The sequence below is a fragment of the Lissotriton helveticus genome, chromosome 3_1 (genome assembly GCF_964261635.1).
Source record: "Lissotriton helveticus chromosome 3_1, aLisHel1.1, whole genome shotgun sequence".
Taxonomy (NCBI): Eukaryota; Metazoa; Chordata; class Amphibia; order Caudata; family Salamandridae; genus Lissotriton; species Lissotriton helveticus.
Window position 1 is genome coordinate 1,486,697,508 of NC_136061.1, and position 26,045 is coordinate 1,486,723,552.

General features: G+C 43.9%; 1 protein-coding gene across 2 annotated transcripts in view; it reads right to left on the bottom strand.

Moving 5' to 3' along the window:
* LOC144823535 (uncharacterized) overlaps positions 1–26,045 on the bottom strand; it is a 337,732-nt gene that overhangs the window by 205,069 nt on the left and 106,618 nt on the right. The gene's annotated exons all lie outside the window — the stretch shown is intronic.

Consider the following 26,045-nt stretch of genomic DNA (forward strand, 5'->3'; position numbering starts at 1 on the left):
GGCGGCCCTGAGTTAATACACGGGACCATTGCATAAACACCAGACTACCTGGAGGACTTTTCTGCTATAAGATCTTCGATTTAAAGACAGTAAGTCTAGCGCGTAAAACGATGGAGGTTTACTAATGATGGCAACTCTAACGCGTAGTATGGTGTAGTACCACAATAATAAGCATTAGCTGTTTTCTCTCTTCGCTTGACTGGTCTTGGTAAAAATGATAAACAATCATGTAAAGCGCTACCGGGATGCACGTTTTACTATAGATGTCTCACCTTGATCAGACGGGCAGTTTAAAGAGTGCTGGTTGGTAACATCAGACCGCACTGAAATATCGGAAGTTTTTAAACTTGCCATTAACCACTTCCTTAATAACGAGAGCCGTACACCTACTATTTTCTCAATTGCTAAACTGACTAGATAAGGCACATACATTTTTAGAAACCAGAGTACGAAAATACATCAGAGTGGTTGCGCAATTGTGTTAATAGAAAACACTTTAACCTGATATATAATATAAATTGGTGTAAATATCTTTAATTGACTTCACACTTCCTCGCCCTGATTAAAAATATAAAAAAGCAATGGCCAACGTTTGTATAAACATGTACTGCAAGCAATGTGAGGAATACAGTATGATGCATTGATGTATGGACTTGCATTCAATGTAACCATTAATTCTCTTTACAGATTTTTATACATACATACTATACTGTGATTTCGAATGGTGAAAAACCTGAAAATGTTGTGACATAACTTCTTAGGTATTGATTATTTCTACCTCCTGGACAATTCTTTACCTCTTTAGATCTTATTCTTGTCTATCTTTTGTCTCTTATACTAAAGGTATCCCTTTCAACAACGATCTTGACCAGATAATAATGATCAGATACATTATTCCTGATGCTTAGAAGTGCTTAATGAGAACTTTTTTCGGTTTCTACTAATGAATTCTATGGGAAGGGGTTCTTTCACACTGGCACTATCACCACTTTAGTCTCACTTTTTAGATAAATGCAGTCTAGTACTGTGTCCCGTAGATACAACATCTTGAGAAACTTTCTTTATTCCCTTTTGGAATTTTTAAGTCAAAAATTTGGAAATTAATTTTCCTGAAAAAAACAAATAACTTTTATATTTTCTCACGTTTTCCAGCACCCGCTTCTTCACTTTTTGGGGTCTACTGTTATAATGTTAATTATTTCTTACAGTGTACCCTGTTTCTGTTACAGCCTTGAGAAAGCCCTGGCGCTACTCGCCACATAGGGTGAAACACGTGTCAGATGTCCTCTTTTCTGTGTTCAATAAAGCTATGAAAATCTATATCGAGAATGGATTTTTTAAGGAGATGAATGAACAAAACATGCAATAACTGAGTTTGTTATTAAACTGCATATAAAAGGATGGATTTACCGGTGCTGTATTAAACGCCAGTTATTCAAAAAACAAAGGAACGTATGCTCAAACCTAATTTCAACTCCTTTTTTAAAGCTTCTATGGTCCAGAGCTTTGAGCAGGGTTCCCTCACTGATTGAACCTTTTATGAAGAAAGATATAGACCTGGGACTCCTGGACCCTTCACCCCGGCTGTAACCTGTGTAAAAAGCAGTGCTGGCTCCAGTAGGAGACAGGTAGCTGTCGGGGACAGCGGGGCCTTTAGGCTCCCCCCGCAGCCTCCTACGTGGAAAATGTGCGTGCTCTGGGCACCCACAGTACAGGCCAAGCTCCAGGGGATTGATTCCCGGGGGTCAACATGGGCCCAGGAGGCAGGCCACGCGGGCCAATTTCAATTTTTTAAATATAAATATAGAAAAGGACAGGCCCTGGGAGATGGGGTCCCCAGGGCCAAAATTGGCCCAGAGAAGGGGTGGGGAGGCACGGAGTATGCCTTGTTGAATAATAACTTATTTTTTCCCACATGGTTGGAGTCGCGATCCCAGTGCGGCCCGTGTAACATCGCAGTGGAGTCGCGTATCCACCCAAAATAAATAAATCTAAAATATCTAAATATTAATGTGTTCAATAATGTATTTAACCATAGACTTATACAAACAGTTACATATGAAGTCACCAACTAATTCATGGACTTATGTACCTATTCACAGAGCTAATGAAACACTGATATACCCACTTACAGATCTAATCAGACAGCGATGCACTGACTTCCAGGCCATGATGCACCTACTTAGAGGCCTACTGAGTCACTGACACGTCCACTCACTCACCCACACAGACAATGATGCACCCAACAATCAATCCACTCACACACTAAAACACCCACTGACAAACCAACTCACACACTACTGCACCCACTCAGAGATTTATATAGACACTGATGCATTCTTACACAGACCTACTAAGGTATTGATTTAGCTACTACGAGGCCAGGCAGATACAATCGCACCCATTCACACAGCTGCTTAGACACTGGCACACCCACTTAAACGCTGATGCACTCACTGACAAACCTAATCAGATATTGATGAACTGAATCAGAGACCCACTTAGACACTGATACAACTACTCATAGACTTACAGACAATGACGCACCCTTTGAGAGATCCACTGAGTAATTGATGAAGTCAATGCGAAACCCACTAAGACACTAATGCACCCACTCACACACCTACTCACACACCCCCTAAGGCACTGACATACCCACTCAGACCCAGTCACAGACCTACTCAGATATTGACACAGACGTTCACAGACCTTCTTTGACACGGACACATCCATTGTCAAGCCGTCTTTCAGACTGTTCCACCCATTTACAGATCCACTCAGAGACTGACGCACCCTTTGGAAAACTCACTCAGATGTTGATGCACCCGCTCACTGTCCCACTCAGACTATGATGTATGTACTCACAGAGCTATTCACAAACTTATCCAATCACCCACAGAGTAATTGAGACACCGACACACCCACTCACGGATTTACAATAGTGGTGGACCTAGTGACAGATCTGTTCAGACACTGATGCTCCTACTGACCAAATCACTGAGACAGTAATATATTCAGTCACTGATCCACTGAGACACCGATACAACCACTCAGAGACCTAGTGAGACAGTGATGCATTCACTCACAGACCAACTCGGACACTGATGCACACACTAACATACTCATTCAGACACTGAAACAGTCACTTACTGACCTTTACATACAGTGAGGCATCCACTTAGATATTTAGCCAGACAGTGACGTACCTAGTGACAGAGTAAGTGAGACACTGATTCGTCAACTTAGAGACCCATTTAGAAAATGGTTCGCTCAGTCACATAGCTACTTATACACTGATGCGCCCACTCAGATTCACACTCAGACACTTGTGAAGGCTATCATAAAGCTACTAGAGCTAAATACACACTTATTTTGACATGTATACCGTTTTAAAAGTAGGCAGAACAACATTTTAATATGCATATAGTTAAAAATATAATAAAAATGTAAAATGTGTTGTGCATTGAGTTTGTGCTTTTGGGTTGAAGACCGGCGATGGGTTCGCAAATTAAAAAAAGACTTTTTCAGTAGTTTAAAAAAATATATACTTTCCAGTGTTGGGTTATAGCGTGGCTCTGAGAAGAGCCTTTGTGTTTATATGAGTTTGTTGCAGCTACATGTAAGTGCATATGCACAGTTTCAGGTTGCTGAGAAACACCGTGTTTTCTTCATCTGTAAAGGGAACTCCATCACTTTTATAGATGTTAACCATGTCAAAACGGAGATTGTTGTTATAGATACAGCCCATGTTATGGTCTCGGAGGTAAGCAGAAACAACTTTTTTAACATGCTTCCTGGCTTTTCAATCAGTGGACAAAACTGATTTGACCACTTCCATTTCTGTCTTAAGGCATATATCAGAATATACAAAGACAATATGAGGTAAAAGTGACATTAGATGTGCAAAGGTATCCTTCAATAGGATTTCCAGTCCTACGCCAGTGCGTGAGCCTATGTCATTTTCACCATAGTGCACAGTCATGAGGTCAGGGGGTTGGAAAGGCAAAATGCTTTTAATCAAATGTAGCAGCTGGTGCCAATTTAATCCTCTCTGCGCAAACCATTTAACATCCACATTATATAAACCTAAGTCTTTGTCAATACCTCTGTCTCAAGCATACTTTCCTACAAATCAGAAGACATGTGTAAGCTGAATATGGCAGTTACTATAATGAAAGGCATCTAAGATGGTGGACTAAATGTGGATTAAAGAAAGCAGATAAGTCATTACCTAAAAATCGGTTGCATCTTACTTTGTAAAATAGGTATTTTTCTGATTGGTTGTGGCGAAAATGTTGAAAGGTACAATAAACGGACTACACTAATATTTATCTGCAGTCAATCACACCTGCTACTGTAGAATGTTAAGCTAGTGTGCTGCACTTAAATTAAGATGAACTTTTGACTTACTGGTACAGTGGAATGTTTCAGAAGTGTTGCTATGGAAACTGAGGTGAAGTAGTATGGGGAAGGGTTTAAAGAATTGTGTTTAAAGAATTGGTTTTACATTTTGAAAAAAGAAAGATATATTTTTAATTGTTACTAACATTTATTTCTGTGGAAAATGAGAGGGAACATATGCCACTACTGGTTCTTTTTTATTGAGAGTGGTACATCACGTTTATAGTATGGAAAAGAAAAATATCTAACAATTTGTGATAACTTCAGAATCTACAGTAGGATTTCACAGGTAAGTTACAAATGTGTAAGGAGTGTGATGTATGTCTAAGAGTGCTTAAGATTGCAATTACATTTTTTAGAATAAAATGAACTGTTTATAAAAGTTGTGAAATATTTAATCAGAAAAAATACATATTGAATTAACTGAGTCTTGTGTTAGAGTAAATAATGCTATAGGTATGTTGTTTGATATGCCTAGAGTAAAGTTGAGTGTATGACTACTACTATGTCTTAGGTACATCTCTACTTGTACGTGCAGTCCAACACGTGTGGTGTAGCTGATGATCCTAAGTTAAAAAAACGAAAGACTCTATCATACCCCTGCATAAGTATTGTCTTTTTTTTGTTGATTTTTCTATAAACAATTAATTTTTACGTAGAAACCTTACACATTCTAATTCTGATCAACGCATATTGTTAGCTGTGCTTTGAAGAAAACAGCTGTTTTGATGTAAAGACCCCAAAATGCACATGTAATATAAAAATACATAACAGGTGAGGTGTAATATAGTCCTACTTTGCCATCTCAGGTTCCTTTTTAAAAAAAAAATTTTATTTTATTTTAAAACCTTTATTGAGTCTTTAAACCGAGAAATTATAGCAATACATAGTCAGAAGTTAAACAGTTGATTACTGAAGAGTAATACATCATTCAAAAATGAAAATCAACAAAAGGCACCCAGGGAGCTATCAAAAAAAAAAAGGAATAGGGCATAACATTCATCTTAACCAATCCAGGCCGAGATAGGAGCCCATTTTCTCCGGCCAAATTCCTGTCTTTTACACCCTTTGACTCTATATACAGCAGACTCCATATTATACGTTGCCAGCAAGCGAGCCCTCCAGTTACAAAAAGTAGGAGAATCCGGACTAATCCAATTTAAAGTAATACATGCTCTAAAAATAGACATTGCAATAAACAGGAAGCCTTGCTCACATTTACTACGAGAGGGGTCTTTTTGGGATTGATCATAACCTAAGATTACCAAAGCTTGTGTGAGAATTAGGGATTTGCCAGTAATTTGAGCCAGAAATCGCTCAATGTCTTCTATATACTTAATTAATTTAGAGCAAGAAAAAAACATATGTACCGTGTCCGCAGCCTGGACACCGCACCTGCTGCATGAATTCCCTCGATGATTAGGCCATTTAGCAACTTTGGATGGTGTATAATATAAATCAAAAACGGACATAAAAATTGGGACCGCATGCTACCAGTAATTAACATCTGATCAGCCAATTCCAGGGGAACACCCAAATCCGTCCCTTCTTGGGCGAATTTTCTGTCCCATTTATCATTCTGATCCGTTAAATCATCGGGCAACTCAGATATGAGAGCTTGATATAAGGCCCCAATCCTAGATCTCCGCTCCACGAGCCCCACTAGTGGGATGCTTTTAAACATGTCTGCTCTGGTTGTCACGTGTGGTATCAAGTAACTCCTGAGTTGTAAATATTTTAAAAAATGACTTGTGGGAAGACCAAACTTGATTTGAAGATTGGAAAATGAAACAAGTTGACCACCCATAAAGATGTCCCCCAACACCTTAATCCCCGAAGTGCCCCAAGCAAAAGTGATTACATCCTGAAAAATAGTGGGAAGAAGGCCGCTTGAAGTAAAAGGAATGTATGCGTTAACATGTGAAATTCCAAATCGTCTGCGGATTTTTTTCCAAACCGAGAAGGCCGAGTGTATAACCTTAAATCTAACTTACTTGTAGTAGCTTGGTTCGATGTTGCTAACCAAGCGATTACAAGCAGTCTCTCCAAGAAGTAACTCAAAAATAGAGGGTCTTGAGTGTTCTGGAACCGAGGTCTTTCCAGCAGATATTAATTGACCCATGTGTTGTAGTAGTGCAGCCCAGTGATACAAGAGCAGAGAAGGCATGCCCCAGCCACCCCTTAGTCTCGGGAGTATCATCCACTTCATCGCCCTCCGTGCTTTATGGTAACCCCACAAAAACCTTGAACAAACCCTTTCCGCGCTTAAAATACAGTGTGTTGGGAATTCAATAGGAATAGAGCGGAATAAGTATAAACATTTTGGGAAAATAATCATTTTGATTACATTGGAACGCCCACGGAGTGAGAGATGGAGGTGATCCAATCTCTCCAGTGCATGGTTAACCTCTCTAACAATCGGGGACACATTAATTTCGGGTATCTCCTCAACCTTTGCCGTGATCTTGACTCCAAGATAGGTAGCAACTGAAGTTATTGGAACCCCCACAGGTTTTAAGAAATCCGAATGAATAATTTGAGTTTTATCAGCATTAAGTTGATAACTAGAGACAGCCCCGAATCGTTCAGCTAGATCGTAAATTGCTGAAAGGGCCGGGCATACCTCTGTCGTGAAAATGGCAACATCGTCGGCGTATGCCAATGTTTTATAGGCTACGCTGTTGACCGATGCAGCCTTAATCCTTAAGCTGTTATCTAATTTGCTCAAAAAAGGATCAATATAGATCGAAAATAAAAGCAGGGAGCAGGGGCAACCCTGGCGGGTGCCCCTGCTGATGGGCAGTAGACATGAATCTTGACTGGAGATACGAACTGAGGCAACTGGAGAGGCATATACATTTTGTATAGACTGGATAAAATCCTGTGGAAATCCCTTAGCTTTGAGTAGTTGCCATAAAAAAAAACAGGAGACCCTGTCGAACGCCTTTTCGGCGTCCAACAGGATCATAGCCAGGAGTTGTTTGGAAACCTGCGCCCAATCAAATAAGGCGATTGCTCGCCTAATGTGATATGTGGTATCACGGCCAGGTATAAAGCCATGTTGACGATTCGAAACTAGAGAGGCAATCACCTTGCCTAATCTAAGTGCAATGATCTTAGCATAAATTTTGCTGTCCGCACAAATTAATGAGATCGGACGATAGGACGAGGGACTGAGCTCTGGTTTGTCCTTCTTCCTAAAAATGATGATTGTGGTCTTGCGCCAGGAATCAGGGGTCTGTCACTTCTGGGCCAATGTGAATAAGGTTTCTAACTCCCCTAATAGAATATCCCTAAATGTGCAATAAAATTCTAAAGGTCGCAGGTCGGGGCCTACTGCCTTACCAGCAGCCAATGATGCTAAAGCTAGTTCGAGCTCCTCTCTAGAGATCGGGGAAGAGAGAACCAATGCCTGTTCCGGTGTCACCATTGGGGTTGGATACTCAGATAAGTACTCTTCCCCTAAGTCGGGATCATCAGCCTCGTCAGAAGAATAAAGGTATTTATATTACTCATGAATCACTTCGAGAACCTTATCTGGTTGATCTTGTATCCGACCAGCGCCGTCCTTAATTCGACTAATCCTATTCAGAACCCCCTTATGCTGTAGGCGCTTGGTCAATAGTCTCCCGGTGTTTTCACCCTACTCATAAATCTCTGTTCTGTACTGAACAAAATTGGCCGCAAGTTCTTCAGCAAAATACTGATAGATATTATTCCTGCAAATAGCTATCTGTTTGAGACATTCCTCCTTTTTTGCCTGATCGAAAATAAACCTAATTAATGATTTCTCTGCCTCTCGTAACTGATTATTCCATTCTTTAACCTTCTCTTTAATTTTCTTTTGACGATGTATCGAGAAACTAAGAGTCTCGCCCCTCGCTGCTGCCTTAAAGGCATCCCATACTATGGCCACAGGAGCCGAGCCATTATTCTGCATAAAAAAATCTCTTATCCATGCAGACATGTGGTTGCAGTAGTCCTGGTCGAGCAGCAATTTCCGCTCGAACAACCAAGCTGACCCAGGAAACCTTGTCCCTTTGACTGGAAGTTGTAAAACCAGTGGCTTATGATCCAAGATAACTCTGGGATACAGATCACAAGTGAGCTGCAGCTGATGACCCTAATTTAAGAACTATACAGTATGTCATACCCCTGCACAAATATTGTCACAACTACTTCAGTATTCAGTCTCAGAAGCACATTTCTATTTGCCCTGCCAGTTTCATTAGAGAGACAGAGCTCGCAATGCCAGGCCTAAGTCATAATCAAAGGGCGACTTCCGTCATGCCACTCTTCAGAGTGTCACAAAAGGGGGTGGTGATGGACGGAGCATCTGAATCAATCAAACACTCACACCCAGTCAAAAGATCTGGGTTTGATCCATCACCGTTCCTTAGCCCACTCTGCCACCCCAGTTCAGACATGGCTATATGCAAATCAGTCTGACCCTGTGCCTCATGGGAACAGTCCAGCCCGAACTGCCAAGCCATGCCTTCCCTGGACCGGAAACAAGCTTCCGAGGACCGGTTTCTGGCATTACAGCCGTTTTCAGCCCGGCTTGCTTGAATCCAGTGGCAAAGTGAGCAAGGGACTCACGCCTGAGCATACCCTGCCACACTTATGGCGGCCAACGCGGTACAAAAGGGGGTGGTGATGGAAGGAGCATCTGAACCAATCAAACACTCACACCCAGTCAAAGGATCTGGGTTTGATCCCTCACCGTTCTTTAGCCCACTCTGCCAGCCCAGTTCAGACATGGCTATATGCAAATCAGTCTGACCCTGTGCCTCATGGGAACAGTTCAGCCCGAACTGCCAAGCCATGCCTTCCCTGGACCGGAAACAAGCTTCCGAGGACCGGTTTCTGGCATTACAGCCGTCTTCAGCCCGGCTTGCTCCAATCCATTGGCAAAGTGAGCAAGGGACTCACGTCTGAGCATACCCTGCCACACTTATGGCAGTCAAAGTGGTACAAAAGGGGGTGGTGATGGACGGAGCATCTGAACCAATCAAACACTCACACCTAGTCAAAAGATCTGGGTTTGTCAACGCTCCGTCCATCATCCCCTTTGGTTTTTCTTTGTTCGCCCTAAGTTTACAGGGTATGCTCAGACGTGAGTCCCTTGCTCACTTTGCCACTGGATTCAAGCAAGCCCAGCTGAAGACAGCTGTAATGCCAGAAACCGGTCCTGGGAAGCTTGATTCCGGTCCAGGGAAGACATGACTTGGCAGTTCGGGCTAGACTGTTCCCATGAGACACAGGGTCAGACTGATTTGCATATGGCCATGTCTGAAGTGGGGTGGCGGAGTGAGCTAAAGAACGGTGATGGATTAAACCCAGATCAGTTGACTGGGGGGGAGTGTTTGTATTGTCAACGCTCCGTCCATCATCCCCTTTGGTTTTTCATTGTTCGCCCTAAGTTGGCAGGGTATGCTCAGACGTGAGTCCCTTGCTTACTTTGCCACTGTATTCAAGCAAGCCCGGCTGAAGACGGCTGTAATGCCAGAAACCGGTCCTGGGAAGCTTGATTCCGGTCCAGGGAAGACATGGCTTGGCAGTTCGGGCTGGACTGTTCCCATGAGGCACAGGGTCAAACTGATTTGCATATGGCCATGTCTGAACTGGGGTGGGTGAGTGAGCTAAAGAACGGTGATGGATTAAACCCAGATCAGTTGACTGGGGGGAGTGTTTGTATTGTCAACGCTCCGTCCATCATCCCCTTTGGTTTTTCTTCACTCTTCAGAGTGTCAGCATCTTTCTAGCGAGCTCAATGAGTGTGTCCGTGCGTTCTTAGGGGCAATACAACACAAATAAAAAAGCCTATAGGTACTAGACTACCTCTGTTTTACTATGCTCTCTAAATGTGTGTAGATGTAGCAGCATGGGTCATTTTCTGCTCATTATGCAGGGCAGCTGGGTATGAAGCGCTGGGTTCAAGTGCTTCAGTGACATCTGCCTAGCTTGGAGATCTGTACTTGTGGGACTGAATACTGAAGTAGCTCTGATAATATTAGTCCAAGGGAATGACAGACTGTATCGTTTTTAAGATAGGGTAATCAGCTACAGCAATTTACAGTCTATCATATCCCTGCCTACGTTGGGAAACAGAGGTAGTCTTGTACATTTAGGCTTCTTTAGATCTGTTATCTTCCCTCTAAAAAGGCCCTAACACACTCATTGAGGTCTCTGGAAAGATGCGGACACTAAGAAGAGTGGCATGACAGGAGTCAGCCTTTCATTTCGGCCTGGCATTGTGAGCTCTGCCTCTCTAATGAAACTGGTAGAGAAGAGTGAGTTTAAAACATGTTGCCAGATGTATTAAGCTCCATTCAAATCCATAAAAGTCTCAGCAAAGGCACACTGCAAGAATTTCGTAGATAGTGAGGTGTGTGTCTTAAACTGAAAGCGTACCTGAAAGCATAGTATGTCATGTTTGAATGACTACTTGTACATGTAGATTGACACATGTGCTGAGGCTGAGGACCCTAACTTAAACAAGCATTGGCATAGCCAATAGGTCTCGCTTTTGGGACCTTATAAGTATTTTGATATGCAGCACAATATCGCTGGTGCAACATCAATTTTTGCGTGGCTAAACACTTATAAGGTCCTAAAGACGACACCTATAGGCTATACCAATGCTTGTTATTTTTTGTTCTTGAGGGAAACCGGGCTAGTGCCAGGAGGGTTAAGGGTGAGTGCCAGGGAGGTCAGGAGTGAGTGCCAGGGAGGGGCAGGGTGAGTGCAAGGGGCGAAGGGTAGCTGCCAGGCCAGGGGGGTGAAGGGCTAGTGCCATGGAGGTGAAGGGTGAGTGCCAAGGGGGCGAGTAGTTAATGCCAGAAGGGACATGGGTGAGTGGCTGGCAGGGGAGGGGCCCACTCAAGTGGGAAACACTTGAGCGCATCGAAAAGCAGGGAGGTGACTGCTGAAGGGAGACGTATATTGGCACAGAGAGGCGGAGCAAGGCGCGTGCACTTGGGAGAGCGAGAGGAAAGCCAGATGGCACCTCCGCTCGTGCCTGTACGTGTGTAAGTCGGACGGAGAGAGGGAGGGAGTGAGAGAGGGAGGGAGGGAGAGCAGGAGGGATGGAGAGAGGCAGGGAGGGGGAGAGGGAGAGGGAGGGACAGAGAGAGGAATGGAGGTAGGGAGGGAAAGAGGAAGGGACGGAGAGAGGGAGAGCGTGAGGCAGGGAAGGATAGAGAGGGGGTGGGAGGGAGGTGGGGAGATAGGGAGGAACAGAGAGAGGAAGGGAAGGAAAGAGAAAGGGAGTAGAGAGGGAAGAAGGGAAGAAGGGAGAGAGGAAAGGAGGGAGAGGGGGAGGGACAGAGAGAAGGCGGGATATAGAAGGTAGGGTGGGAGAGAGGGAGGTGCGGAAAGAGGGATTGATGGAGAGAGGGAAGGGCAGATAGAGGAAAGGAGGGAAGGGGAGGAAGGGACGGAGGGCAGGTGGGAGGGAGAGAGGTTGGGATGGAGAGAAGAAGGGAGGTGGGGAGAGAGAAAGGAACGGAAAGAGGAAGGAAAGAGGAAGGGAGAGAGAGAAGAGGCGGAGAAGGGAGGGAGGGAGGAAAGTAGGTAGAGGGAGGGAGAGAGGAAGGGAAAGAGAGAGGGAAGGAGGGAGGAAGGAAGAGGGGAGAGAGGAAGAGAGAGAGGATGAGAGGGAGAGAAGAAGAGAGGATGAGAGGGAGAAAGGAAATGAGGGAGGGAGAAAGGAAGAGAGAGAGTAAGAAAAAGACAGAAGGAGAAATAACAATAAAGTGAGAGGGTATATAAAGAGAGAACAAAGAAAAGGATAAGAGCTAAAGAGAGAGGAGAGAAAGCAGAATGGAAAGGGATAAGAGGAAGAGAGAGAGAGAGAGACACACATCTAGAGCAGAAGCGAGACAATGTGAAAGAGAGCAAAAGAGACCGAGAGAGAGGGAGCAGGACAGCGAGCGAGCGGGAAACAGGAGAATAAGAGAGATGACTAGCCAGAGAGGGAGAAAAGAGACGAAGAGAGAGGGGTGTAGACTCTGTGTACCTTGTGAGAGAGAGGGGCAAGTAGACGCCACAGGCAGCAGAGCTGAAAGCACTCACACAGATCCGTGTGAGAGGCACAACTTTGCAAGCGCTATGTTTCATAGTCTAACTAAATACGAAACAAAGGGCTATGCTACACAGTCTAACTAAATACAAAACAAAGCGCTATGTTTCGGGCGGCATCAGAACTGCGCACTTTTTTTGTTAAGAAGAAAAACATTTAAAAAAGCTCATCAATGGCATGCAGGCATAATTGGAAAAACAAGAGAAGGCAAGCTATCAGAAGGGGCTGTGTCCTGTGTTGTGGCCGCGAACCGGAGCACCGGCTGTGTTTGTCAGGAAGGTTACTCAGCTTTGAAACGCTCTTCTAACACGGTTTTCTGCACCTCAGATAAATGCGTGAATGTGCAGTCTGCTTTGAACTCTTCAAGGATGAGCCTGTCTGATCAAAAGATCCGAGCTGGAGCTGCAAGCAGTGATCCTGTGCTGTGGCCGCGCGGACGTGGACAAGAAAACAAGATAAAAGAATGAGGGGTAAAGGTGGATTCGTGAGAGTGAGGAAGGACGGACATGGCGGCCAGCAGAGTGGAGTCGAAGGGACTAACATACGAGGCGTGCTTTGTGGTGGGGGAGGGGGAATGGCAAAATGCAGACGCCGAGTGTGGCGGCCAGCAGAGTGACACGATCTGTGGTAGGGGAGGGGGAGGAGAAATGAAAGGAAAGGCTGTGTTTGCGGGGAGAGAGAGGGGAGGTGCTGGTGTGGGAGGGGGGAGGTGCTGGTGTGGGAGGAGTGCTGCTACGGCAAGGCTGTGTTTGCGGGGAGAGAGAGGGGAGGTGCTGGTGTGGGAGGGGGGAGTTGCTGGTGTGGGAGGAGTGCTGCTAGGGGAGGAGAAGCCCTGGCCGTGAATGCTCGTGCATGTTCACGTGAACTGCAAGAAAACGCCGGGCTGAAACCCCTTAGTTTGAAGAGGATTTTGCCGACATGAATTCGATCCTATCCATTCCTGCGGAATCGGACAGGCTCGACCTAAAAATATACAGTCTATAATTACTTTTGACAAAAATTGTCAGCCCTACTTAAGCATTCAGTCCCAGAAGCATAGATCTGTTAGCTAGGCGGGCATTAAGGAAGCTCTTGAAGACACAGCTTCATATCTGGCTGCCCTGTATAATGAGCAGAAAGTGATCCATGCAGCTTCTAATATACACATTTAGGGAGCATGCGGTGTGAAACAGATGTAGTCTAGTGCCTATAGCCTACTTTACATGTGCTATCTCACCCCTAAAAGTCATGACACACTCCTTGTGATCTCTGGAAAGATGCTGACAATAATAAGACTGGCATGATAGGAGACAGCCTTTCGTTTTGGGGGAGGCCTGGCACTATGAGCTCTGTCTCTGCAGTAAAACTGGTACACAAATGTGAGATTTAAAACATGTTGACAAGTGGATTACATTCTATCCTAGTGCATATAACTTTCCGCAAAGGTACACTGAAAGTAAGCCATAGATAGTGATGTCTCTGCTTGAAACTGAAAGCATATTCTGTCAAGTTTGAATATCTCACTGCAACTATCTCTTACATATGTGTTGACTTCTACAAGTAGTCTGAATTGTGTGGTACAGCTGATGACCCTAATTTAAAAACCATACGGCCTATCATGCCACTGGGGAATTATTTTCAGGACTTCTTCACCTTTCAATGTCAGAAACACAGATCTGTTTGCTAAGCAGGACTCATGGGAGCATTTGAACACACAGGTTCATACCTGGCAGTCCTGTATAATAAGTAGAACGTTAATTAAAGGATGTACTAACATATACAACTTTTCTGATAGACTTTCAAGCATTATAGATTTCCTAATGTGCATAGTTAGAAATCCTACATACCTATCATTAATGGGGACAATGTTAGACTAATTTAAGATACTGGTTAGTGATTGTTATGAATAATTTTATATAAATAATTTCAAATGATTATACTATGTAACAAACTATTAAAAGTGTTCTTTCTGTTTTAGATATTTAGTTTACTTAAAGCAAAAGACTTAAAGATGACAAGAAAACAAAAAAGAGAAGGGCTGAAAAAAACAATGTTACTTCAAAAAGAGTGAAAAGAAGAAAATGAATAATGGACATAATATTGTAGAGCGAAAAAAGTCTTCTGGTAAGAAAACTAAGCAGTTTCTTAAAACAGTATCAAGAAGAAAGAAAACTGTGGAAAATGTTGAAAATAAAATAAAACTTTAACAACAAGTCACAAACGGTAAGGGATTACCCATGTTCAAAGAACAACAAATTGTAAAACAACTCATCTAACAAAAAGGTAGAAACAGTATAAAGATATAAGAAAAAGAACGTTTAGAAGTAGAGTAATTTCAAATTTAATAAAGAATTTAAAACAGTATAAGAGAAGATCAACAGCTTATAAGCAAAAACAACAGATTGACAGTGTAGTAGATAAAGCTTTTGAGTTGAGCCTACTCTGCTCCAAAATTCCATTGCAATCATGAAAAAGCAACAGAAAATCGCATCCTAGGCAGTGTCAACCGCCCTGGAAGTTTTTAAGTGTAGGGGGCAAACTGCAATCCTTTATGATGCAGAACTCTGGGGGGCTAACAATAGTCAGAATATAATTAATGTGGAAGAAAACACATGTATAAGTATGTTATTGCAGCTCCCAGTACGCACACCTATGATCCCCATTATCCAAGATATAAAGATTAGGCGAATTGAGCCCCATGCCACATTAAGACCTTTGCTGCTCTGGGCCCGCTTGTGGTCCATACTAGAGCTCAAAAGTTATAAAGAAGGGTTGATTGGGATACTGAGACTTGATTACAACACTACACTTCCATTGCTCCAACATGTGCGTACTTGGTTTTATAAACTAAGCCTAACTAGCTTTTGGGCTGCTGCTGACTCATTAACACATCTTTCAAAGACAGTATGCATCATTGCCCAAAAATTGGAAGGTTGACTTCGCAGTTTTTATCCATAAAACCATCCCCCTCTTTTAAAGTATACATGGATGAAATACAACCTCAATAGGCTAAGTTCCTGTACATGAAGTTCGCTTTGATGTTTTACAGATCAAATCTAACACATACAAGTGGTCGTGCAATAATACTGATGGCAGAGTGGTTCTCTGCACCATATGTTCACAAAATGCTGTAGAAAACAATCCCCCTATATTATTTTTTGCCCAGTGTATGTCATTTCTAGAAAAAATAGATAAAACTCATTTGTCGTAATATGGAAATACTTATTCGCCAGAAACTTAGTACGTAAGAGAAAGGGACTGAAATTTTAACATATTGCTGTCCGTTTATTTTTTATCACTAACTTTAGTATGGTATGTTTTTACGTTGTGTCCTGTTCTCACACTTGATAGTGGATAATGTGATCGATGCATTTACACTTTATCAATTTTATGGATGATTTTGCACTTTATTGTTTTTAAAATGGAATGGACATTATAGTCTTATTCCTTATAAGCAATGTCCCTTTACATCCATAACTGTGCCCAATCTTTATAATTTTTAAAACAAGTCTTTGGTAACCAGATCGGAATTAATATGTGTGGGATTGTAAGTTTGTATTGTATTGTATATTGGATTTTTATTTAACACGTATGAATTGTATACAATTTGTATCTTGTATGGTTTTTTAAACCGAATAACAAAGTTTAATAGAGTTGAAACGAAAATTATTTATCTTACTATTGGAGATTTTAATTATCATGTTGCTGTTACCACGGACCCCAAGGTCCCTGTCTTGCGAACACATCTTGAAGTGCTAAATCTACAGTTAATAAAACTCTGCCCCACCCACCAAGGCGGACATACGTTGGACCTCATTTTCTCTACCAGTAAGCTCCCTTAAATTGACACCCCACTGACATGGACAGATCACTTTTTGATCAGCTTTCTAATTTCACTTACTACAATGCCCAATGCATCTAAGGCCAGGCACCAGTCCATCACCAAATGCTGGAAGCAGATCACTGGTGACTCTTTTCAAGCAGCCTTCTCCACTTTGAAACCAAATAACCCGTCAAATATCAATGCAACTCTTGCACAGTTCAACGATTCCCTTTCGCAGCCATTCAACATCATGGCCCCCTCACTAAGAAATATCCCAGACCAAATACACCTTGGTATTCGGCGGACCAGAAAACTGATAAGACCCTCTGTAAAAGGCTTGAGTGCATCTGGAGGCTGTCTAAAAGCAATTCTGAAAAACAAATATTTAAAGATGCACTTCGCTCTTACCATGATGAAATAGAGCCTGTTCGTAAACAATATATTGTTCTTAAAATCTAACAAGCCGGTAACTCCTCCAAGGAACTTTTTTAAATTGAAAAAACCTGTGCCCAAACACGGGCCTGTTCTTCTGATGCCCCAGCAACCCTAGTTTTCTGTGACACCCTGCCAACTCATTTCCAAACTAAAATGAACACCATCTATAATAGTTTTCAATCTATATCCTTCTCACCCCGCTAGGAAATATTACCCGGGCTTTGTGACATTTGAACCCAAATGTTAGACTCATTAGCTAAGGCAAAATCAGGGTCGCCTGACGATCCCTTCCCTCCAAAAATCTATTAATTTCTCTCCCCTCATCTTGCCCCGGCAATTACTGAAATATGCAACCAATCTATGACCTTAGCCTCAGTCCCGAGGCAGTGGAAAGCAGCCCACGTAACGCCCATCGTGAAGAAACCAACCACGGACCCCAAGGACTCGAACAACTACCGCCCCATATCTCTCCTCCCTCTGCTACGAAAGACATTAGAGATCCATATTAACAAACAGGTTATGGCATACCCAGAACAGAACAATTTGTTGGGCATCTCTCAGTCAGGTTTTAGACCATTCCACAGCACAGAGACTGCTCTACTTGCAGTAGTAGACACCATTAGACTGTCACTTGATGACGGAAGGACCAGCTATGCTGGTGATGCTTGATCTATCAGCAGCATTCAACACCATCTCACACACAATTCTATCACGTCTGCAGCAGCTAGGTATCAGGGGTTCAGCCATTAACTGGTTGAGAGACTTCCTTAAAGATCGAGTCCAAACAGTGTCTATGGGTCCGTACCTCTCCAGGACCTTTTTCCTGAACAAAGGAGTTCCCCAGGGTTCTTTAATGTATACGTAGCTCCCTTGGCCTGACTGATTAAATCGTTTGGATTCGAGACACTATCATACGCAGATGACACACAGTTGGTCATCGCATTCGGGCAGGACATCGAGAATGTCAAACAGATTCCCTACCTGCATGAGGGCGATTGCTTCCTGGATGTCCTATAACTGTCTCCAACTCAATGGGAGCAAAACAGAAATTCTCTCGTTCGGCAAAGCCCAAAATCTCTGGACTGATGACTGGTGGCCGGCAGAATTGGGCCCCACCCCTTTGCCCAGTATAATCGCAAGAAATGTAGGCATACTCATAGACAATCAAGTTTCAATGTGAGACCATTTATCCTCCACATATGGTACCTGTTTTGGCACTATGGACCTTCTTTAAAAATATGATTAATTGTTTCAGACCCTCCCTCTACGCCCACCGACGGGATGGCTTCAGAAGACGCAATCGGACCTGGCACGCTTTGTCTGGAATGGCCGCCGCCCGCGGTTTAAACACGCGATCGCTATACTCCCCCCCGCACATGGTGGGGTGGGAGTGCCCGACCTCACCTTATACTTTCAGGCGACCCAGTTGCGCACATTGGTGGAGTGGCACCAACTGGAATCAGGCAAACATTGGCTCTTTCAGGACCAAGCGGTGGCAGGTCGTACACTCCAGGGTGTCCCGTTCTTGCCGCGCTGCCATAGACCCCCCAACCTCTACGCATCGCTCATTACGAGCACCGTCCTGGATATATGGGACAAGGTGGCTGTTAAGCAGGAGCTCACCTCCTTCCCCTCACCGATGACACCGCTCTTCGACAACCCTGACTTCTCTCCCGGCCTTGAACCCCAGGCGTTCGCGATGTGGAGAACCACACCTTGCAGGAATTTGGGACATATGTTTGATCTTAACGGCATCCTTCCCTTTCAGAAAGTGAAAGAGGACTACGGCGTACCGGAAACGGATCGCTTGCCCTACCTGCAGGTCCTCCATTGGGCGTTACAGCCGTCGGTCAGACCCGGTGAACAGCGCTTCCTTACTCCATACGAGAAATGGCTATTGACACGCACCTCTGATAAAAAACTAATCTCCGATCTGTACCAACACTTACTCCTCACCAACATATACACTTACAACGCAGGGAGAGCCAGATGGGAGAGAGACAACTCACACGCAAGGAATGGGAGGGGGTTTACCACAGAGCCAGACACTCTGCCTATCACATGGGGCTTACTGAAACCATGACCAAGGTAGCCACATATTGGTACCACACACCTGAAAGACTACATCAATGGGACCCCCGGGTTAGCGACCGCTGTTGGAGAGGGTGTGGGGAGCTTGGCACACTGGAGCACCTGCTTTGGAGCTGTGACCGCCTCCAGCCTTATTGGACCTCAATCTTAGACTTGACAGACGCACACCTAGATACGCAACTACCCAGGTTTCCTGCTAGGCCTTCCCAACGCCCTGATGTACCCCCTAAAGTCCAGGAGGGGGAGGCTTATTGCACTTGCACTGGGGGCAGCTGTACAAAATATAGTAGCGCATTGGAGAGCCGTCCAGCCTCCTTTACAAATAGGATGGCTGCACCGGCTATGGGCGATCCTGGGGATGGAGAAGCTGTCATTGGCAAAGGCAGGGAAAGGAGAAGAATTTGCAGCGCTATGGCGGCCGTTCTTGACCCTACTGACAGGAGAATTCCGAGAGCTGAGTTGCCCCCGCTACTTGCAACTATTACACCTTGCAGACACCCCGCTTCCAGACCCTAAGACGCAGTCACGCAAACACAAGACCCCAGATGGTGCTGCAGCCTGAGGAACCTCTTAGAGAGGAGACAATTTTTAGCTTCTATCTTTGCTCCGTGGACGAGGAGGGGGGTGGTTGTGGGAGGAGGGTGGGGGGCTGGGGTTTGTTTTTCCTTCTTTCTTCCTTCCTTTTTTACTCATGCTTCATAATCAATACCACCTGCACCTGCCTTTTAGCATTTAAGACGCGGCCGGCCCGGATGGGTTGTAGGCGGCTTGCTGTGTTAACACTCCCGGTGGGAGCATCTCTTGGCAGTGTTCACGCTATTGCATCGTTCTCGACCGCATTGTGCTCATACAGGTGCGGGTGGCTGTAGTGTGGCTCACTGGTTAGAGGCGGCAGGCCCGAGAGCAGAAGTCAGCCCGGGACCAGGGTTCAATTCCCGACGCGGCAGGGTCGTGGACCTTGGTCAGCGGACTCGATAATTCTCGCTTCGGTGCTTACTCTAATCAGGGGTTCCACTCGGCAACTCTGGGCATTAGCTTGCCTAATCTCCACAACGGCCCCACCAATTCCGGGGATGCCTGGCTCCACCTTGGGGACTCCCAGCAAGGGACCATCCCACAGGGAAAGCCAGGACGGGTTCCCCAGAGTTATACAGCGCCGGGACGCCCTGTTGCTGGGGCAGCTGTGCGCTTTACAAGTATACTACATTTACATTTTACATTTACATTTTACTCACTGCAATGTTTTCCTTTGCTGCTTAATAAAACAGAGTTAATACAAATAAATAAATTTAAATGGCTCCCATTAAACTCACGTAAAACACTCACCCAGGGGCGATCATTAGCCGACTAGATTATGGTAATGCCTTGTTCCTTGCCTCCAATGAATCCCTTCCGTCCCAACTGCAAGTCGTTCACAATACAGCAGCATGTATGGTTAACAAGCTGCCACCAAGGCGTCCATCTGCCGCTACACTAAGAGCCTTACATTGCCCCCCGATTCGCAAGACAGCCCTGTTCAAACGGCTTTGTATAACCTACAAATCCCTATCAGGTTCTGGGCCAAAAGACCTGCAAAACAGACTTACTCCTTATGTCCCTAGCAGGAACTTGTGTTATAGCAACCAATCCTTTCTATGCCTCTGCCGGATTCGTACAGCTTGGAAACGATGGGCTCAAAGTCAATGCAAAGGACTGTCCAACCATAAATCTTGTATGTAATAGTTGTGAAAAGGAGGGCCTTTTTTAAGTACAGTTGTAGCAAGGGTAAGAATGATTCATGATAAAGTGTGAGGTTGATTAATGAAGTTACGATTTTACAAGTAGGATGTGAGGGCTGGGTATGGTGCTTCTACAGAGGAAGGGGCTTGACTCATTTTTATCAAGAATTAGGAGATGTTTGATATCACTCCAAGATTTTTGTTTTGAAGTAGCGTACGTACCAGGAGTAAGAAATAGTTCAGGTGGCTGTTTAGTGTGGTTAGTAGTAGAAAGCATGGAGGAAAGTTAGGTGGAAGAGGCATTGGATGAGGATATGAGAATGTACACAGTGACGTTTGGTGCATTGGAGAGAGGATGGAGTAAGTAAATGGCTAAATAGTGAGTCCTATCTAAGGTAGTTATAGTTGTAAAGGTCAGTAAGTGGATATAGAGACAGCTGCAAGAAGTGAGAAGTGTTATGAATGGTGAGGAATGAGGTGTCAGTGAAGAAGTGGAATCAGGATCAAGCTGTTGAATTTAGCACCTGAGGAACATTTGGAAATTGTAAAAACAAAAGAGACAATGATAACATACTTCTGATGGCCAGGTTCAGACTTAGAGGTCGAGGTCATGGTGAAGTATATGGAGTCACATCACCAAAGTATGAAATGTTAAATGAGGGAATGATCACAGAAGGGACTGGTGATTAGATAGATGCTTTGTTCAGAGAGCATTGTGGGTGGGAGGGAATTGTGGGAGAATGTTGCAGAATCCCGTTGGTTTAAAGAGGTACATTGGTAACGTTGGAATCATTGAAAAGCATGTTAATTCACAACTGAAAAATGGTACTAGTCCTGCAGGTTTAGTACCATTGAAAATCCCCTCGACCTGACTGCAACCCACTTGACCTCCGTCTCTGAAAACGGAGCAAAAGTGACAAGATAACAAGATTTAAAGGCATCTTTATTGCTCATTCCCTTTGTGAGCAATAAAAATGCCTTTAAATCGTGTTATCTTGTCACTTTTGCTCTGTTTTCAAAGACAGAGGACAAAAGTTAGTTAGACTTCCTACTCGCCAGAAAGGGCGAGTAGGACCTAAAAATAGCTCGTCCTCATCCATTCTCCCTCGCAAATGCGAGCGGGCGAGTGGATTTGTCGAGCCCTGACATATTAATCTAGTAGCATTCAAGTTGTCAGAGATGTTAACGGTAATACTGGTAATTTTATTTGTTATTTCAGTAACCCCTGAAGAAGAGCACCAGTGGCTCGAAATGCATTGTGTATTGTAAAATAAACAACCCTGCCTCAGACTAAATTGCTCCTTTTGTGTTTTACGCAAGAGGTTCGGAAGGCCAAGCTTAAACATGTGAACATTTGTAAATTGGCAAATCCATTCAGCGTGTCGAGAGAAAACAGTGAAAAAAAGTTGGATAAAAAAGTTGGACAAAAATGGTTAAAATAATTTGATTAAATTGGAATACACGGATTAATATGAAAAAGAGGATAATGGCCTAAACAGGTGAGTCCAGCTATGCGTTTGGTTGAGGTGTTGATTCACCGAAACGTGAAAATGTATCTTACCCAAGTGCCCATTGGGCATGGCACCAACCCCAACTGCACGCATTTAGATCTAAGATTGAATAATTTTTGAAAAAAAAGCATGAATTGGTATGCATACCTACCTTTGAAAATTCTTGAAGTATATGGAGTGCAAGAACTCCAACAAAGGGTTGAAGGTCAGACAGATGCCCCGTGTGTAGGGTACTGCCCAATTATCCTTGAAAAGAGGTTACCATTTATCTGGTTGGAACGATAAGGGGTAAACTGGCCAAACCCTCTCTATTAGTCTTCATGGGTTTCTATTCTAGGAGGGTAGAAGTAAAGGACATTTCCACTGACGGTATAACCAGGTTTTATCTAGATGCTAAATCTTTCCCACTATTCGCTATCTGATAATGGTGTCCAAGTTTGCTCTGTCAAGATTAAGAGTTACAGGGATGTGGAATTCCTATAGCCCGACACCCAGGAAATTTTGTTTGGGGTCAAGGGCAACAAGTTTTCATGTGTATTTTGTCCTTGGACAAGTAGGCCCAACCCCCTGCAGCACAAAACCTTTGGTTGCCAGTTTGCAGGCCCCGTTATGGATCAGGGAAGGGCACTGTCTGCAGTTAAGGAAATATTTGTGTCCATATGTTAATGCTGTTCAAACTTGTATTTATGGTTCATTAACCCCTCCCATGCTCGTGACGGAACCGCTCCGTCACGAGCCTCGGCTGGGCTGTGCTGGTGACGGAGCTGTTCCGTCACGACCCGCTCGGCGCGCCTGCGCGGCGCTGATTACGCGCCTGCGCGGCACTGATTACGCGCCTGCGCGCCGCGTTTTATTGAGCGGGCGGGGCCGTGACGGAACCGCTCCGTCACAAGCACAGCCCACCCGAGGCTCGTGACGGAACCGCTCCGTCACGAGCCTCGGCTGGGCTGTGCTGGTGACGGAGCTGTTCCGTCACGACCCGCTCGGCGCGCCTGCGCGGCGCTGATTACGCGCCTGCGCGGCACTGATTACGCGCCTGCGCGCCGCGTTTTATTGAGCGGGCGGGGCCGTGACGGAACCGCTCCGTCACAAGCACAGCCCACCCGAGGCTCGTGACGGAGCGGTTCCGTCACGAGCATGTGAGCGCCGTGCGGCCCCCCCTACCCCTGCGGCGGAATTGCCGCCGCAGCGAAGGGGTTAATTGAAAGCCTTTATTATTAGTGTGGGCACTCTAAGTAAACATTGTAATCCTTGACTGCACTACTGACAGTGGTTCCAGTATAAAAATGTATACACACATTTTCATAGCTTAGCAATATAAGGCTATGTACAAAGCTCCCAGAATGCTCTCTGACTTGATGCAAATATTTGCAGAAGTTGAAAGCAAGATTGAAGATTCTTTGCTTTCAAAATAAAATGTTCATAAAAAAATGAAAGCAGGAAAAATAACATTTTGCTAAACTACTGTAAAATTTCAGGTACCATTTCTTTGCAGCATCATTTAGTAACGGGTGTTGATGCATGCTGGTATTTCCCAAAAATATTAATAATCCAAATGAGTATAAACAGTTTTAATACGTTTATGGGAAACAAAAATAAGCATTGGCAAAGCCAGTAGGTCTGAAATTGGTGGTCAGCTTTGTCAATGAGTGAATTGTTTTGGCATGGTTTTTTGTAATACCTTATCGGTGTGGGAGCTGCCAGGCCCTCACCATTATAACAAACATTCGCAAAAGCAAAATTTGTTTTTGGTCTCAAAAAGCACACACTGTCACAGTAGTTACTGGCACTGAACAAATCTACTTTGTGTGCCGATATGCTCTTAGTGAAAGAGCAGAATGCTGTCACTCACAGTGAAACCAGCCAATACAGAAAGAGAGACAGAATTTTATTAAACCCAAAAGGTCATGGTTAACGCAGACCAAATTAGAGGCTCAATTATTAACCTCATCACTGTGGCGCGAATTCCGCCGCAGTGCTGAACATTCCGATCGCGGGCGTGGTCATGACGGCTCCTGGCCATCATCAGCACACGCCCACCGTGACTCATAACTGGCGGGAGCCGTCATGAGCATGGAAGAGGTTAAAGAAAGAAAGTCTCAAAAGTGCACCCCTGGTATAGGTCCGTGCATTAAGTGCAGCTAAATAGCATTTGTGAATTCACAAGAATTTACAGAATAGTACTCCTAGAATATATTTGTGAACTGCGTTCTAGCATGAGCAAATATGCATATTTACATTTTCTCATGCGAAAATCTGAGTGTTTTCATATTCACTTTCCATCCCACCACTTGTTTCCCAACTTTGGAATAATGTTTATGTCTGCCATTTTCAAGAGAAAATTTCCAACATTTCTCAGTATGGGAAAAAATAGAGAAGAGTTGTTGAAAACCCTTAAAACATGCAAGTTAGTAGGTTTGCACAGACTCAAAAGGGCATTCTAACCCTGGAACTATTGCTTACCACTAACTTCAGCCCCAGTATGTAGCCCTGCAGAAACGTGGCAACATAAGGGGGTTGCAAGTATTCAAACACTACTATGGTATGAGCATTGGCATAATCAGAGGGGCTATATCAGATCTCTTATATAATGAGATTGCTGCTATAATTTGTAGCCGCACTACATTGCACCAAAGGGACAAGTAGATTTTGTTACAGGACAAGCAGATTTATGAAGCAACCTGCCCCATAGACAAGTAGAAATGTTATTAAATTCCACACCCCTGGAGTTATTTTTAAAAGGCTATGGTTTTGAGCACAAATAAAAGCTCCTTATTCCACCTGGAGATGGATGGTACTGTGAAGGACATGGATAAGACGTTGAAGAAGGACATACAACTTGCAAGACCCAAAGGTATCAAATGGATGGTGCAATTACAGTACAGCATCACAGTCTACTGGTTTACTCCATTCAGCTCAACGGGCAAATATCCTTTCGAATTGTTGAAAGACCATGTGACTCGTACCAAGATGAGTACAGGTTTGATACCATATATTAAGGGTTTGCGAGTCCATGGCGTGTGAGAAAGAAAGAGAAGGATCTCCAAGTCAAAAGAAAGGAAAGGTATGATAAAAGGAAGTGTAAAAGTCCCTAGGACCAATATGGATGATTATATTAAAATGAGTACACCTGTGCAGTGCAAGGGTTAGTCTAAGTTCATGAGAGCCGAGAGTGGTGAAGCTATTCAAAAATGCAATCAAGAAGGAGGGTGGAATGATCTGGAAAAAGAGAAGGGTTGTTGTGAATAGGCCCCCGGATGAAGACGTCTGGTGGAGAGAGAATGGTGATGAGTGAGCCAAGGGGTCGGAAGTAATGGTTGGGCATGGTTGTGGACTGAAAGGGAACGTTGTCAGAAGGAGGGAGTGAATGGTAAAGAAGCCACAAAATCTGAAAGATTTTGTTGTGAATTGATTGGTTTCTGCTTTGCATGTTCATATTTGTACATATTTTAGTTAGATACAGTATTATTGCATAATAAAATGTTACCTTGTCTTTGCAGACATAATTGAATTATCCAACACTGTAAAGTCTATTTTGTAATGTTCAGGGGGAAGAAGCGTGATGTATCTTCTAGTCATTGCCAGCTTAGAAATCACCCAAGAACCAAAGTTTTCTGGTGTGGACTACAATTGCCTCAAATTTCAAGAAGTGGAGGAAGGTACTCTTGGGGTATTGTTTTCTACTATGGCAGGGTCCCCATGTGAGCGAGAGGTGTGGATGAGTTGTGCAGAGTGCATAGTTGTGAATGTGAATCAGTAAAACTTCCTCGTAGAGGATGTCCCCAATGGGTAGGTTAAAACTAAGAGGGGAGTAAGTATCTTCAATCCAATGGTGGCATTTAGATCATTTTTACCAAAGGTGGTACCGAACCAACTGTGCCTTTTTGCTTATATAAAGTAAATCATACATTATTTTCTCTAACAGTCACCCTAGCTCTAACAAAGAATACTTTTTCTTTTCATTCATAGAGGTATAAGGAGTAAATTGATTCCTTTCCTTTTTC